At 38.6% G+C, this 17,753-nt stretch overlaps 1 pseudogene; it reads right to left on the reverse strand.

Moving 5' to 3' along the window:
• Positions 1-1,015: 1,015 nt before the first annotated feature.
• Positions 1,016-16,241, reverse strand: LOC113009425 (kinesin-associated protein 3-like; annotated as a pseudogene).
• Positions 16,242-17,753: the final 1,512 nt, after the last annotated feature.

A 17,753-nucleotide genomic window follows, 5' to 3' on the forward strand; every position in this document is an offset into this window, starting at 1 on the left:
ATGTCCCAAAATAATTTTAAAAAGAAAGAGAGAAGAAGCGTCATTTCCTAAGCTACCCTCCTTCTGCTAACTAGTCTGTCTGTAAGTCTCTCCTGCACTGATTTAACATTAAACAGGAAAGGCTCTGAGCTGAGGGGTGGCAGTGGGCAGGGAGCAGATTCCTAACGCCTCACGGGGAAGTGAGGCGTTAGGAATCAGAGAGAGAGGGAGAGAAAGACTAGGGCGGGCCAGGGTTAGGTATCACATACCAGGGGCCCCAGACTCCAAATCAGCCCTGTCTAGACTCTCTGGCACCTGCATCTGCTTATTTACCACAGAGAGCCACCGGAGGCTTTGTCAGGGCCACAGCACCATGCCACAATCTGACCAACACAACTACCTCCATTCCCTCCTCCATCTCTGTAAGCACCTCTCCTTTACTTCTGGCTTCCCTGCTCTGTAAAGCTTGCATCGTACCAAATGGTGACCCCATTAAAACAGAAGACGGGGAAAAGGGCAGGTCAGTGAGCATGCTAAGAAAGTGATCAAATAGAGGGGTCTTATAAATCCAAGAAAGGTGAGAGGATAAAAAGGTGGAAAATAGGGCAAAACAGTTGGTCAGGGATCCATTTTTTACAAATGGAAGAACACGTATTCCCTGTATTGAATTGAAATTGTGTTTTGTGTGGGAAGATAAACAAGGAGGATTAAGTAGAAAGACAAAACTGGAAGTGAATCTTTGGGAATAATACAAGGACTCTAATGTTCTCAAGTCACTTTTGTTTTCATTGTGCTGATCAAAAAAGCTTCATAATAGTTTCACGAGCAGTATCCAGAAAGAACTTCACCAATTTAGAGATATCATCATTTTGCCACATATGCCAGTTTCCAGTTTGGAAACATAGGGCTAAAAATATTAAAATGCCAAAGTGCCCAAAACTGTAGTTCCCTAAGCCTCTAAAGCCTAACCTGTCGCTGGGATCAGACAGGTGCTTTTCAATGATATCAGGGTCATTACGGTAATCCAGGTACGGTGTCACAGCATGTCCACAAAGACGAAGGTTGGCTGACAGAAGGATAGCGAGTGAGTGTGATGCAAAAAAACAGACATTTTATTGTTCATAGATGTCTTGAACCAGCCAGTTATGGTAGTTTGATCTAAAACCACCTTTCATGTAAACCAAAGTAGCTCCTTGAAGTTTTCTGAAAGAATGCATCAAACAGCATTAAATCTTAAAATGTTCAAGCTTTTAGCCATGAAAATATTTTTACAGACTGGTTAAACAAAAACAAACGCTTTTGGTCTCTATGGATACTCTTCATGACATTTGTGGATTTTTATAACTCATACATTGGATGTGTTTTTTAGCCATCTCCTGAGCCTAATTTAATTCCCTGAACTCAACTCTCCACTGTGCCTGTGCCTTTGGAGAACTTTTGTTGAAATTTAAGGGCAAGGTTGAAGTTCACATCCTGGTCACACTGCAAACTGGTACTCCTTCTACCATGGGAGAACCCTGATGTTAACATTAGCTGCTAACACGGACATGATGGCAGTGATGAAAGGAATGACTGACCCGGTCAGCTCAATCTTAGCAAACCCAAATGATGTTAAAATAAAAGTTGAAAGAAATTTGTTTGAGGTTTCACCTTAATTTTCATCAGCAGCTGTATTTCGGTGTTTATGTCCCCTTTTAGTAATGGAACTTAAAAACGCTAATATGGAAAAAGATACAGAAAAATGTGAAATCGTGCCAGGTTGCTTTCAGGACTCACTGGAAAAAGAAATGAAGGAGGAAACAAAGCAATGTGCACACACTCTGACAGAAGAATGAGCAGCAATCCTCTGGTGGGTTTTGGTTCCAGATGTGGTGTGTCTCTCACTTTCGCTCTGTTTCTCATGCATTAATTCCTGTATGTCATTAGTTGCTGATGCTAATGTGTGTTTCTTGCTCTACTGGCAGTGTACATTAGCCAGTCTTACCTGCGGTATGCAGTCTGTGTCGGCAAACATGGACCTAAATTTGTGGTCCATGCTGATGTTATACAGAATGGACATGCTGAGCTGTCTCTGGCCCTCATCAGCTACAACATAAACACAAGAGAAGGAGGTAAGTCAATGGAGGAGGGGGAGGGAAGTTAATGGATGAATGACTGGTTGTGCTGTAATGTTCCACAGGATGCCAATGACCACATCTAGGAGGGCTGTGTGTTTTTCTAAAAATATTAATGGGATGAAAGGCCTCTTTAATTGAAGGTCAATTGACATTCAGTGCAGAATCAGCAACAGTCAACTGCAATTTCTCAGTTTGTTGCGTCTCTTAAGCAGTTAGTAGACAAAAACATCATGAAGGCAAGATTGTCATGCTCTAAAGGCACAGCTCACCAAACATCACCAAGGCTGTAGCTGTCACTCAGGAGGTAGAGCAGGTCATCTACTTACTGGAAGTTTGGTGCTCAGAGGCCTGGCTGCTGCAGTCTGCATGCCAAATATCCTTGGGCAAGATATTAACCCAAAGTTGTTCTCAGATGCATCTATCGGAAGGTGGGGAAAAAAATGGCCCCTTACCTGCGCAGACTCATTCGCAGAGAATTTACATTTTAAAGCATCAACTTTGCATGCGCCACCATGAGCACAGTTCAAAGAAGTATAACAGGAATGACTGCTCAGCCACTGGTCCCCTGCTGTCCCTGTCCACATCCACAGTGGGGTATAATCTAGGCTTAGGCTGTCGGTGAGCCCAGGAACTTTATGAGTTTGACCTGTGACCACAGCTGGGGGCCTGAAGGAGGAACCAGCTACAGAGAATTAATGAAGCTGAAACCAGAGTTTCACCTTGGGAGTTTTCATTAAGGGAAGTGTTAAGAGAGAGGCTTCTCACTGGAGGACAGCCACTGAGAGACACCCTGTAATGTCCACCAGCCTCCAAAGCCCCACCCTGTTCCAATTAAAACTGATCTCAGCTGTGTTCAGTCACTGGCTGTTTAGGAAGCCTTATCTCAGAAAAATTAGATCCAGATGTACTCAGTGAACCTCTGGAATCACAGAAGGGAGTGAATGCTAAGGAGAGGGAGCTTCTAGCTTTAATTGGGAAAACAGGAGGAAGCATCAATTTTACTGCCTTTAATAAGTTAAAGCCACGCTGCTCGCTGCTTTGGCCCTTCCCGTGTGCCCACCAATTGACCGGAACATGTGCTGCTCATTAGTGAGCCTTTACCTTAACCAGCACCTTGAAGTGCACAACTACCAACTGCACACACAGAGAGGCAATAAGCTTGTCCAGGCCAAGAAAATTCCCTACTTTTCTAGAATGAACATAGAGTCGAGGATTCTTTATGAGCGAAAAGAAAGACCCCATTAAATGTTCAAAACACAAGTAGGGTTAGGGCAGCAGAGAAGGAAAAAAAGGTAAAGGGGAGCTGTTAAGAATTAACTAGACTATGTTCAAGGGCAGTTAGTGGGAGAGCTAAACTTCAATTACACCCCAGGCTAATTTAAAACTGCCTAGCCTTTGTAAAATTACACCCACAAACATTAAGAAATGTCTGTGGGCTGCACCTCTCCATTGTTATTGAATTTTCTGGATAAATAAGCATGAAGGGTTGGGTATTTGAAGACATCACATACCACATAACGAGATGTTATAAAAATGCTTCACAAAGATCCCTGCCCCCACTTAAATCCTCTAATTTGTCTTGTAATGACAATCAACATGCTGCACTGTAGCTTATGATTTGAAGCGCTAGCAGTGGTAGAAATTTATTTATCAGTATTAAATACATTTCAGTAAGTGTGTTCGTGTACTTTTTCCCTCTGCCATTTCTCATTATTACACATACCTTAATTTATGCACAGTGGTTTGATTGCTTCGCATGTGCGGATTGGATTGGTTCTTACCGACATTTGGTGAGAATTTCATGTCAAAAGGGCCTTTAGGAAAATATTTACTTTAAAAATTAGTCACGTGTTCAATACTTATTTTACCTCCTATCATTTTCCAAATGACCTCATAAGATATATTTATAGATTTGACTTTTATTCCAAATCTCAGTATAATTTAGATTTGTGGAAAAGCTGTCTTCAACATATTTTCAATAAATTTTTGGTGAATGCAATTACTCTAACTGTGCTGTTTACAACATGTGAGTAAAGCTTTACAAACATTCTAACCACTTGCACTGTAGATCTTCACATTTTGGGTTGTGTGTTTGTGAAGAGCCCAAATTCTGACAATATCTAGCTCTTTTTCCAGTGGAGTCTGTATGCATTTATGATGAGTTATGTAACTAATTTAGGGGTGGGGGCATGCGTGCACAGTTAATAGTACGTAATAACATGTAGCAGTGAACAATCACGCCTGCTCATAGTACTAATGCACTAATGTAACTAATTTACAGTGGAGTCTGTATGGCTTTATGATGAGTCATGTAACTAATTTACTTACTTTCAGTTTCATGTGATAGAGTCATTTTAAATAAGCATTTTAAATAAAGTAGTTGAAAATATAACAATAACATGCTTTGTGACTTCTTGGAAATTAAGGCAATAACTTAAATTCAGTTTTATTTACTTACTATTTATTTATTTGTTTTGGTTTTGTCTTAAATTCAGAGAAAACTTATTTTTGGTTTATAAATTTGTTTTTGCCACAAGGTCCTGAGGTCCCAAGTCTTTTCTGCACTCCCGACCCCACTGATCCACTTTAATAGATGAAAAATGTAATTTACTGCACATTAAACTGTGAATTATTTTTTTTTACCAATGTTTATGCGTGAGCTGCAAAGCAGAGATGAAGAGAAATGATGTGTTCAAGCTTGATTGTCTGATGAAACAGGAAAGAGGTGATGATGTCAAGTAGAGTCTCCCTCTTCACTTTCATCTTATCAGTCAGGGTCAGGACCTCAGGTCTGGCCTGAACAGAGATCCAAAAGGCATGAAGGGAGAGGAGACCATTGCTGTGTTGTCTGTCCTTAGAGATAATTGCATTTAGTGTGTCAGCTGAAAACTGGACAGTTGGCAGAGGGAGCAGATGATTAATGGTCTCCTGGTTCACACACAGGGCACAGAACACACACACCTAGTGTCAAGACTATAAGCAGGCGTGATTGTTCACTGTTACATGTTATTACTTGTGCATGCATGCCCCCACCCCTCCACAAAGCTCTACCTAAATCTCCAAAGACATAAATATCCGTCTCTCAACCCTGATTGTATAAAACAAAATCATCTGACCAGAATCTGGCATGTTATTCGAACAAATACACTCTATTAATTATGTACTGTTACCTGAGCCTCTCCTGAGAGGTTTCAAAAGCCCCAACAGAGATGACGATGTCACACAACTCTGCAAAGACACATCCTGTGCAGCTTTGCAAAATGGTCCCAAGGGGAACTTCAAGGGATGGGCATAAAAGCTATATACATATGCCTTAATGATTGCAAATTAATAGCAGAGATCAATGCGTCTTTCTGATGTCCCGTGTCTTTCTGTTTTAGAAAACACCTTAAATGCTGGTTCCGACACATGAACCCACAATTAAACAAATCTACAGGAACAAACAAAGGGAAACATAAACACTTAATCTTTACTGGGACTGATTACCAAGCAGAGAGGAAAGTTTGGGAATGAATCCAGCCTGGTTGTGGAGAGAAGTGTCAAAAGACAGGCTGAACAGGAGGCGCAGGGTGGCGTCCAGGAGCTCCTTGTAGTCACTGGGAACTAAACGGGCCAGCTTCTCTACTGGTCACTTTGTATAGCACAGTATAAAGCACCTTGAAATGAGTTGTTGTGAACTGAAGTCAGATTGACACAGATATAGCACAGGGTTCAACTTCATCTACACTCTATGATTGTGACTATCAGCACAGCAGTGCCACTCAGTCTAGTTCTGCGTTCTAAAGTGTCTGTTTCCATCTCCTGTGATTTGCTGAAAGCCAGAAACCAGGGTGATACAATCTGCTACCAGTTAAAACACACTCATTGCTTCTGTGTGCAAAACTAGCTCCAGTCACTCCATCCCAAACCAGACACTGAGCTGCATTATCAACTGCAGCCTGTGTCACCTACCACTGACATTTCCACTGGTGACATAGGCAGAATAAAAATGTATTAGGCAGTACTGAACTCTTATCAGATTCAGTTTGCTGAGTAAATATAACCTGATGGGATCATCACTTTTTGATTCATTAAACACCCATGCCCTTAAATACTTCAATGAGTCAAAGTGTTGAAACCAACATTTCCATGCTGGACACAAGCTTGTGTGGGTATGAAAGTTTTTCTAATGTGAATTAAAGGTGTAATCAATGGTAAACAAGGAGATAAAGCAAGTTTCTGACAGGGTCTGGGCTTGATAAAGACCCACAAACTTGAACTAGACTGGAACCACATGGGACTGGATTAGGGACAGTTGAAAAGCCAGGGTTCTGTTTGAGCACTATGGCCCACCAAAGTGGACTCTGAATAATGTTTTTAAAATGAAAATCTAATCTAAGCATGGTTTTAACTGGCACTGCAGAAGGTTACAGACATTTGTGAAAATATTATCCTTTACATTTTTGTATACAGTAAAATAAATCCTCAGTCCTTTATGAGTAATTTATGTAATGTAACAAAACAATGCACTTAAACAAACCATTGATTAGACGAGGTGAAGATAAAGGTAGAAAATAGAATTTAAAAATCTAGTTTCAAACAGTTAGTCCAAGCTTTTCTAACAATGGTCATTTTGTTAAGATTTTACCTATTTTGGTAAGACTCTGTGCTCCACGGTGTCTGTAGGTTATACAGACTGTATGAAAAAGACAATATTATAATATTAATATTGTTTTACTTAATTAGAAGAATGTGAGCAAGAAGTCTGTATTAATTAGGCTGGTTTAACATTCAACATTTTTGCTGACTTGGGACACTGTCCCACAATCTTCCCTCAAATTATTAAACCCAGAGCAAACCAGATTCTGCAAGGCTAACTTCAGGTCCTTCCATAATATTTTTGTTGGATTAAGGTCATGACTTTGACTTGGCTACTAGAAAACATCTTTATTCTTCTTTAATCATCCTATAAATACTTGCGTTGTGCTGAAGGTAGCTGTTGTGCTGCATGAGATTCAGTATAGATGCCCTGATATTTTCCTTCTGAATTTTGAAATACTATACAAATATTCTGAATGCAGTTTTACAATGTTTAATAATACCTTCTCTTATAATCTAAGATCTTTTGTTTACCATTGTCAATCTTGCTCCCCAGGAAGATAGAGTGCTTCTTGAGGATGGTGATAACAACCAGCAGTAGCTCATTATCTTCACGGTCCACAATCTTCAAAAGCATATGAACAGTGTTTTTGTTCCTCATCTTCAGCTCTGTGTGTGTGTCTTCACCCAGGTTGAGCAGCAGAAACAGAGCAACTGCAGGGTCAAAGATAACAGTGCAGGTAACAGTTATTTTAGCTGTGGTTCTTGTACCTTGCTTTTAAAGACTTTTTAGAACTGCTGTTTAGAGATAAATAAACCTTTACTTAATTATAAAAAGACACAAATACAAAAACACACTAAACTAGCAAAAAAATATGACTTATATACAAGTGTACCTTAAAAACAGAATACTGTAAAAAAGTTAAATTCCCACCCGGATCCAGTAAGGGTCCTGCTAGACCCCCATGCTAAAACCAAGCCCTGGAATGGCACAGCTACGTCTGCAGCCTGTCCGTACTCTGTATGATTGTGTATGTGACAAATAAAGGTTAGTTGTTGTTGTTCTTTATTTGCAGCTGAATTTAAAAACGGTAAACTTTAATAAACTATTTTCATTACATGTGAATTGTTTTCAAGACCTTTTTGGTTAAATTTGATGATTAAAGCTTATAGCTCATATAATTCAGAAATCTAATATGAAAAAATAATAGAATATTACATCTCAAGTACGTAAATTAATATTTTAAAAGTATAATATGTGTCTTGGTCTGGTTCAGTACACTCAATCACAAACATGGGCAAAACTGATGACTTAATATTTGTCCAGATGATGATGATGATGATGGACAGCCTCCACAAGAAGGGTAATGAAGGTCACAACTGAAAAAACTTAATATCAAAGGATATGAATGGAAAAAAGTGATGGTAATTCTTTTTAGAGAACCGGCTCTTTTGGCTCGGCTCACTAAAAAGAGCCGACTCATTCGGCTCCCAACCAGCTCTTAGGGCGGTTTTGTTGCTTTAATTAATTTATTATCAACAACAATATAAAATTATGCAGAAAAGAAATTACTAATGTAAAAAAACCCTGTGTTTTATTATTTATATATGTTTATATATAAATATATACGGTGGCCCCTAGAGACAAAGCACGTATAAACTCCAAAACACGTTGCTAGCGTTAACTGAACTTCCAAAGCAGAGCTACTTAGATCACTTAAATTACACAATTGAAAGCATGTGTGTATTGTTTGTGTATTTATACACAAGCACTCATATATATTCAAATAATTTAAACAAATGTTCATTTACCTGTTACTACCATACACCAAATCCGGTCATTGGTACTTGCTGGCTTGTGTAGCCACTAGGTAACAAAAGCTCAACACTGTGCCTAGCATCCTGGAGCACTTCTGTTGTCTTTTGTATGTGTTTGGAGTTTTTACATGTTTTGGAGTTTGTACGTGCTTTGTCTCTAGGGGCCTCCGTAAATATACTTTTATTTATTCACTCCACATAAAATGTAATAATTAATTCATATAATACAAAAACCAACTATTCACATTTCAACTTTTAACTATTTAAATTTTCAGCTTTTTCCTTTTAAACAAATTTAAAGTGAAACCACAAAACACTGCAAACCACAACACAATAAAATATAAATTAAAATATGCAAAACAAAGAAGATGTACATTCTCTGTCATATAGGCCTGGGAGGATTTTTTGGGAGAGTGTTTTCCTACTTGGAATTGCATACATAGGATTCACTGCATGAATAATCTTTCTAAATCCTTTACCATCTGTAACTGAAAATAGTTGTGGATGATTACTATACCTTTCTAATGTGATGATGTTGTGTCTTGTTGTTGCCCCTGGCTCTCTTTCTCTCTCTCTCTCCCTCCAACTCTGTTCCTGTGCTACTGCAAGTGTAACTACTGCTCCTCCTCCCTCTGCTCAGTGCAAGCACAAGGCTCACGTGCGGAGTGAAGTGAAAAAAAGTGCGAGAGAGAGGGTGAGAGAAAGAAAAAAAACAAACAAACACGTCTTCTGTCGTTCACTTCAAAGAGCCCGCTCTAAGAGCCGTTTCATTCGCGACCAGCACATCACTAATGGAAAGTTGACAAGAAGGGAAACGTGTGATAGCAAAAGATTTATAAGCAATGGAGATGAAACCAGCCTTAAAGAATTATTAAATAAGAACTTGTGACAGCTGCTACAACTCTCACACAATCATAGCTGGAACACAGGTGGTGGTAGTTGATCCACTGTGCTTTCTCAAGTTCTTGATGGCAATACCAGGTAGTATGAGCTTGGTGGCATGATGATAGAGTGGGTAGCACTGTCCCCTCACAGCAAGAAGGTTCCTAGTTCAAAACCTGGCTGGAGGCTTGTGTGTGGAGTCTGTATGTTCTCCATGTGTCTCTCCAAGTACATCAGCTTCTTTCCACAATACGAAAACAGGATTAAGTGCATAGAATAAAACACTGTATGAATGGGTGGTTAAACTGTTGATTGTAGACTTAAGTTGTTTAAGCAGTCAGTAAGACTCACAATGTGCTATATAAATGCCAGTCCATTTTCATTTATAAAAGAACAGCAGAAAGTATTTATCTGTTACCTAGTTGACAGAAAGTGTAAAACCCCAAAATATACATGAGCTGAAGGCTGCTTTCAAAGCAATCTGGGCTTCAATAACAACTCAGCACTGGCACACGTGGATCACCTCCAAGTTATGCCACGCTGACAGAGTAATTCTTGGCAAAGGAGCATAAATGAGCATAAAAGATGATATTTTTCAGAATTTGGACATTTATATCTTATAAAATCTTTTTTTAAATTGAGCTCATGAAATATTCAAATAATACTACTTCCGCCAGTGGAAACCCAAACAAAACACGCATTTAGAGGCTCTAATACCTGCGTCTTAATCTCGCTGTCCATGTCACCTCTACTTGCGGCCTACATAATGACATGACTAAATATTTTTTAAAATTATTTTTCCAAAAATTAGTTAATATGAAGGCAATAGGCAGTGTTACAGGTTTAGCCCTAAAGAATGGTGACTCATGGGGAGTATAGCCCAGTTGTAAGTAAGCTATTGAGACTTGACTGTACACTGTGTTCGTGTTTTCCTCTGAAACAATAAGTTCCGTTGGAGCAGCCTTTCAACGCCTCTCTCTGTCTTTGACGAGCAAAGTTGACCCAGACAACAAAGTAAAGCTAGTTTTCAGCTACGAGCCCGACACGCAACCCGACGTATTAGCCAGAGGTCCCTTTGCTACGGTTCGGAGCCGCGGACCTGTACGAAATCGCTGCAAAAAGTGCAGCCTTACCTAATGTCCGCCCTACTGTTACTCATTTTATATTAAGATTTAAAAATCTAGTTGGTATTGGTATGGCGACTATCCTTCAGTAATAGTAATAAATCACACAGCAATAGTACATTCATGTAGTTGGAAAAAGCTTGATAGTATATTAAGTAATCCAAAGTATTCAGAATACGTTACTCTCATTGAGTAATGTAACGGAATACGTTACAAAATACATTTTAGGGCATTTATTCTGTAATCTGTAGTGGAATACATTTTAAAAGTAACCTTCCCAACACTGGTTACTGGCTCTAAGAATACTGCTGATATCTTTCTTTTGTTTTGTAGCAGTCCTCAAGCAGATTAACTGCATATGCTTCTTAAGTGTAACCAGTGATTAGGTTAATTATTGGTTAATCTTGCATTTAATTTCATGTAAAAACAGTGAAGACAAGCAACCCCAGGTATTTTTTTGTCTGATCAGCAGTATAGCACCCAAAGTATCCACCTCACTATCCATGACCAAGAAAAAGAGCACATCTTTCCTTGTGAAAAGCTGAACTTTTCATTTAGTTTCAAAAACATCATATAGAACTATGGATTCATTCATACAGATGATTCATATTAAAAGTAAAATCACAGACAAAAAATTAAGAAAGAAGGCAAAATAGACCCACAAAGGACATAAAATCCTGTTACTGAAACTAGTTTTACAGCACGGTAAGCATAATTAGGAACAACAAATAAAACCAAAGATCTATTGCATAGAGGAAAATTAAAGTGAAGAACACTCTACCTTGGAGAAACCTGGTTACAGCAGGATGATTATGTTAGTTTAAATCTACACCCAGACTCATACTAATTGCCAGAGTCCTCAAAGCACAGGCCGAGGAGGGAATCTTCCACTCCAGCTTATTAATCAACCAAAGACCGAAACAGAGTATTATTTAATTTGAAAGCCTGACGCTTAGCCTGAAAACCTCAGAAAACTGTTTTATTTTTTATTTGTTATCCATCATCTACCTGAGCCTTACTCAGAGTTTCTACCCTATTTCTATCGATCTGACTTTTTATCTGACTTCAGTGCTCAACTCAGATAAAATAATTATTCTGGCCACTTTTTAACTCACAAAAGTGCTGCAGTTATGGCCAAATGATGCAGTTTAAGTTATCATTTAATGTCTGTGAAATTAAATAAACTTAGCTGATTTAATTTTCTGGAGCAACAACGGGTCAAAGAACCAAAACAGCAGGAATCACACCTAATTTATCAACAATTATAGCTGCATACGGAGAACAAGCCACAGGACAGCTGAACTAATCACCCACTAAAATTAAGTCTACATAGACTTCTTGTGTTCTTCCTCTACTTTCTTTAGATTTTTGTCCTCAGAGAGTGCTTCATGTAGCAATAGTCAAGGAACTCAAATAAATACAAACCACAAAAAACACATAATCAAGTGTTTTTGACTCTTTATAAAGGGATATAAGCCTCCTTCTTCTGCAGCTCATCTTGCCAAAGGTCATACTTCTTCAGCTCATATTCAATGATATTCACACACAGGGACCCAATCTTGAAATGTGTGATCATTCCATGGAACTGAAGTAAAAGACTGCTATTTATCCAAAAGTGAATTTTCAAAACTATTTTTTTTTCTTTTAATCAAATTTGGGATTCCAGCTGTCATTGAAATTACCCAATCGGTCACCCCTGAAATATTTTACAAAGCAAACTGACAAAGTCAAAACACATCCAGTCAAACAGTATGTCCTTGTCTGACGCATAATCAGCCCAACCTGAGCCATTTCACAAGCCAATTAGTGTAACATGGACAGGGAGACAAGCCAAGAATGACGATCAGTTTTCAGACATACATCTTGAAGCCTAAATTCGCCCTGACAGAGGTTTATGTGTTGTTTTAGTGAGGGCTTATTTTATCGTTTCAAAACACACAGCTAAAGAGTAAAACTTTGCTGCCAAAGATGGGTGATTAATGTGAGAGAGACAGAGAGAGAGCAGATAAACATGAACATGACCCTGGAACAGGACAACTGAAATATAATAATATAAATAATCTAACAATATATTAACAAGATGCATATGGCTGGTATGTTCGGATGTCCAGATACCTTTGGCCTAACTATGGTGTTGAGGTGGGGTCTTGGGTCAGCTCCAAATGGGGGAGGTGGAGCTGGATGGCTCAGGGCCATCAACAGGTGAGGTGACTGGCACATCTCTTGTACATGAGCTAATCCCTCTGTTGCTTCCCATTTCAGCAGCATGCTGGAGCAGTATGCAGTTAAGGAGCAAACCACATCACTGTTCTCCCTGCCTCTATTGTAGATACACCAAGCTTATTCTAGAGTGACTTGAATGCCATCTCCGATTCTAAGCCCTGCTATGTTACTACTCTTGAAACAATATACTAGATTTTTTACCTGGAGAAACAGAAGAAGACAGAGATGATGGTTGTTGCCAAGTCTATACTCCACTTCCAGTCTTCTCTTAGGACTCTGGCCAAGGCTCTAAGGACAGTTTCTGGGAACACACGGGTAAACAAGAGTCATTATAGATATGTGTAATGCATATGCAGGAGACAAAATAAAGGAATGAGGAAGGAAAAGAAAGGAAAAGCAGAGTTTTTGAAAGTGCAACTGGAGGTTAATTTAAAAGAGTGTTGGGTAATGTGATCATGCTGACTGCTACTGGGGATTGTGACCTGTGGGTGCTTCACATCCAACATATGTCTCCGTGTTCATCTCTTCTTTCCACCCTGACCCCAGAGTCTCGGTTCACATAAATACTTGGCTCTTATCAGTACTGGACTGCCTGATGTGGCGTGGCAGATGGAGTGAGCAGACAATGCTTTATGACAGAAACAAATGAAGTTGTGCCATCTCACAAAGGATGGAGGCAATGATGGATACATGCTGTTACAGGGAAAAAAGGGCTTTTGGTCACGAAAGGGAGACGAGCAGGAGCTGAGCTCTGTTTTCTTCCCAAGTCAAAGAGTAGCAGAGTGAAGGAGCTATAACACTGAGATCTTAGTGAGTTCTAGCAATTTTGATCTAAATACAGTCATTAAGTAAAGGTTTGCAGTAATTCATGGTTCGTCTTCTAAAAGTCATGTGAGCTTAATTCCAATTTTGAGCATAAAGACTTTTTATAGATCTGAGTAAGGTCAAGTCAGAGAATGATCCAGGAAGAATATCTTTGAACAAACACTTAATAATCTGATCTCAGTATATGACCACCTCATTCAGACTGCGGCTTTTTAAATTATTATTATTATTTTTAAATTTTATTTATTTGAACAACTCTCCTATCTATGTACAAATACAGTTTCTTCAGAGAAATAGAATACAGAGTCACAGACTTAAGGCACAAATATAGGATCTATAGAGGGAAAAAAAGAAAAAACAATATGTAAAAAAATATAATAATAATTAGAAAAATAAATAGTAGTGCGTTACACCCAACACTGCACAAAACTATCTGTTTTTCCAAAAAAACACAAAAACTTTTCAGTAGTACTGCATAAAATCCTGTTTACTCTTTCCCTCCCAGGCTTCTAGACTTCTAATTGGCCAACATTTCTACACGGCTTGGATTTGGTTCTTCACAACGTTTGACTGTGTTTTGGCCGTTTACATGTGGACGGAGAGATTTTTCAAAACTGCACGTGTGGACAAGATTAAAAAAAAAAAAAAAAAATGGAAAATCTCTGTTTTCAAAAATACCTGTGTACGTGTGGACGTAGCCTATAACGTATCTACCTTCCTTACCCTTTATTTCTTTGCGAGATTCAAACTTAAGGGAATTAGTTATCAGAATTGCAACCCCTCTTTTCCTAGAATTTGTATGAGAGCTGTAGAAGGTTTTTTTGAACCTAAATTTCCTTAATTTTTTGTGTTCTATTTTTGATAAATGAGTTTCTTGTAAGAAAATTATCTGTGTCTTCTCCTTTTTGAGTTTAGTCATAATCTCGGCTCTTTTAACTGGGTTACCAGTGCCATCAACATTAAGGACATACACTTTATTTCTTCATGTGTAGTATGCATTATCCTTTTGTGATTTACTGGCTGTCTTTTGAGACCCCCACAGGCACCCCATTGAACCCTTGTTTAAATAAAACATTTTCATTAACAAACTGCAACTTAGTTTAACTATGTACAAATAAGAGGACTTCAATAAAGATGTACCAACCACCTTCCCCACCTGTTGTTCCTCTTTTTGTTTTTGGGGGTATGTCTCTCGTATTGAAAAGCCCCCCCTCCAGTAATGAGATATGACTCACGAAAGATTGTCACACTCATACTAGTGCTTGTTATTATGTACAGTCCATCCCTAGCCAACTTTGTGTTCCATATAGTCCTACCAGACACACCTTAGATCCATCTTGTTGTCATATGTCTCCATATTTGCCTCTCATTCATTGTTATCCCATATGGAAAAGATATATGTAAATCTTATAAAGTTTCTATCTGTCTTGTGTGAAACTTGTATGAAAAGCATACAAGAGTGAAAACAGATATAAGATCCCTTGAAAAATTATATAAATGAAACGTATGTTTTGGATACTTACTAAAACAATATATGAAAGTAATGAGACAGTGGCCACTTTCATGAGTAAATCATATAAGCCTTATATGATTAACTATATGAAGTAGGTCACATCTTATGCAAGTCTTTTATAAGTTTTCACTATTTCTTTTCCATATGGGATCCCTATGCTGAAATTCTTGAATTCTCTCTTGAGCTCACCTGCTAGCCAGGACTGGACCGGTTTCCATGTCGCTGCCTGGTTGACAGACGTCCCTCAGTGCTCTTTTTCTCTCCCTGCTGATATAATTAGTGTTTTCCTAAGGTCACTTGATATAATTAAAAGTAATCAGAAGAGCACAAAACAAGTTAAACAAGTCTTTTCCTCAATGTCCTCATAAAGCAGCTCACATATTCATCAATTCTGATGATGCCCGCTTTGTTATCCACCTGTAAGAAAATAAACACCAGTCGTCAAAGAGAATACAGTACCATATTGAAGAATAGTATATAAACATATATACTGTTTTACATATGATCCAACACTGCACTCCATTATTAACTAAAACAAGATTTTGATGGAGCCTTAAAATCAGTCCCTACTTCTAATCCAGCATAAGGAGGAAAGTCTTGAAGTGATATCTGTTTCTTCTCCTGGGTGTCTGTGAAAAGCAACATCCACAACAAAACTATTACGATAAACTAGTTCCATTATTCATAAAGAATGAGTCTTACAACAAATGCTCGCAGTCATATTAAAATAGTCCTAGAAAACTCATCTGTACCATTTGATTGCTTGCCGTTTTGCAGGTAGAAGAGCAACTGCTCCACTTCATGGAGTTTAGATGGGTGAATCAGTGGAGATTCCTCAACCACCTTCTGAGCAAGAGTGTGTGTCTGTGCTGGCATTCAGGCCTTTTAGGCAAATGCTAAAAGTGGCAAAAATGCAAAGGTAAACATTAAATTACAATGTTTTTTTTAATGTAAGGTACATAACAAAAAATCAGCTCATGTCAATAATTAGTCTCACATTTTCTGACAATCTTTTTGGACGACAACCTTGGGTTCCTCCAGCTCCCCAAGAACAGTTGCCTCCACCTTATACTGAACAACAAGAGCTGTGTCAGTCGGGTGGATATCCAGAGTACATCCCTTTAAATTCCTGTGGGTCAAGCAATTGTAAAATTTACACCAAAACCATGGTGTTGTAATCATCTGCAGAGAGCTAACTGCCAGATACTAACAGCTCTCCAGTGAGAATCACCTGTTTTGATTTCTTGGGTACATTTAAAACAATTCAGCTGTTGTTACTAAAAAAAAAAGATGCTACTGGAAATCTCAGTAAACACATCCACCATCTCATGACTACCTGACAGACTGGCTGTAGTACATGATACTGGGAAGTGATCTGTCTGGTATTGCGGGGCTGTGGTGTCTCCATTTCTAGTCACCTTGTACAACCTCAGACTTTCAATACAACTCTGGGTCATGCCACATACAGAAATACTGTCATTAGTCTCCGGTAGTTTAATTTACAGAGCATTGTGGACAATCTTTTGGAGTGGTCTGAAAGGAATCATCTGCTTTTGAATGTGAAGAAGACCAGAGAGATGGTGATCAATTTCAGAAAGGAACAGGACAGCTACACAACCCTTGTCTACCCTGAGACAGGATGTTGATGAGATGGGCATCCGCATCAACATCAGGCTGAACGGGAAGTCCAACACAGTTCAGTAAACAGGTGCAATTTCCCAAGGAAGCTGAGACCGTTTAAAGTGTGCAGCAAAATCATTTTCTAACAGTCAGCTGTGGTAAGTACAGTGTATTTTGCTGTGGTCTGCTGTTTAACAGCTGGTGACACCAACAGTGAAAATACTATACATCTGTGTGGCAGAGAGGCATCTCACATATGTAAGTACTGTAACAAAAAGATTTACCAAATAAAGGACGCATAAAGTATTTAACACCTCATCTCATTTTTTGTGTGATTTGTTTAGCTGGTTAGTGTTTTTTGTCTCACGGCTATGCAATCATATGCCTTTTTGGGAGAAATCAACTGAGCGACGAAATAATGACTGATCTATATTATGAGACGCCTCTGTGGTTAAATCAAATTCAAACTTACTTCCTCTGAGATACTTTCAAAAACGTCTAACTGCTGTTATCATGTAAACTGACAAAGCAAACCAAAATATAAAATAAAATTGAAACATTAAAGCCTTAAACTTAGGAGATGTTCAATGACTCAGCGGGGTATTTTTCCACTCCATTGAAATATTTTCACAGTTTCCAGGCGCTCCCAAAAACAAATGTCTCTGCATTACTTGAAACATTCCCAGTAAGATTTCGTTTAAATCATTGTACGTATTTTTCGGACCATAAGGCACACCAGATTAGAAGATGCACTGTCGATGAACGGGTGAACATTAACTTTTATTGAGTGGTTAGCGTTTATCCTCCAGATTCACCGTTTATATTATGCTAACATAGCTGTGTTGCTAGCAATCACGTAGCACATCATTATATACCAGCTAGCCCAACATCAGTAATCCCACAAACGTCGCTGCTGTTTAGTTTTCTGTCTTCATTTATGTTGGAAGTGATAGCAGAGCTGTACGATTTAATTTTTTCAGAAATCCCTGTCAGAACATGGTATATCATGTTTAGGTGGAAAATAGCGAGCTAACTTCCTGCTAACTTCTAATTCCGTTAAATTTAATAAATTCT

Source organism: Astatotilapia calliptera, chromosome 17, assembly GCF_900246225.1.
Source record: "Astatotilapia calliptera chromosome 17, fAstCal1.2, whole genome shotgun sequence".
NCBI lineage: Eukaryota > Metazoa > Chordata > Actinopteri > Cichliformes > Cichlidae > Astatotilapia > Astatotilapia calliptera.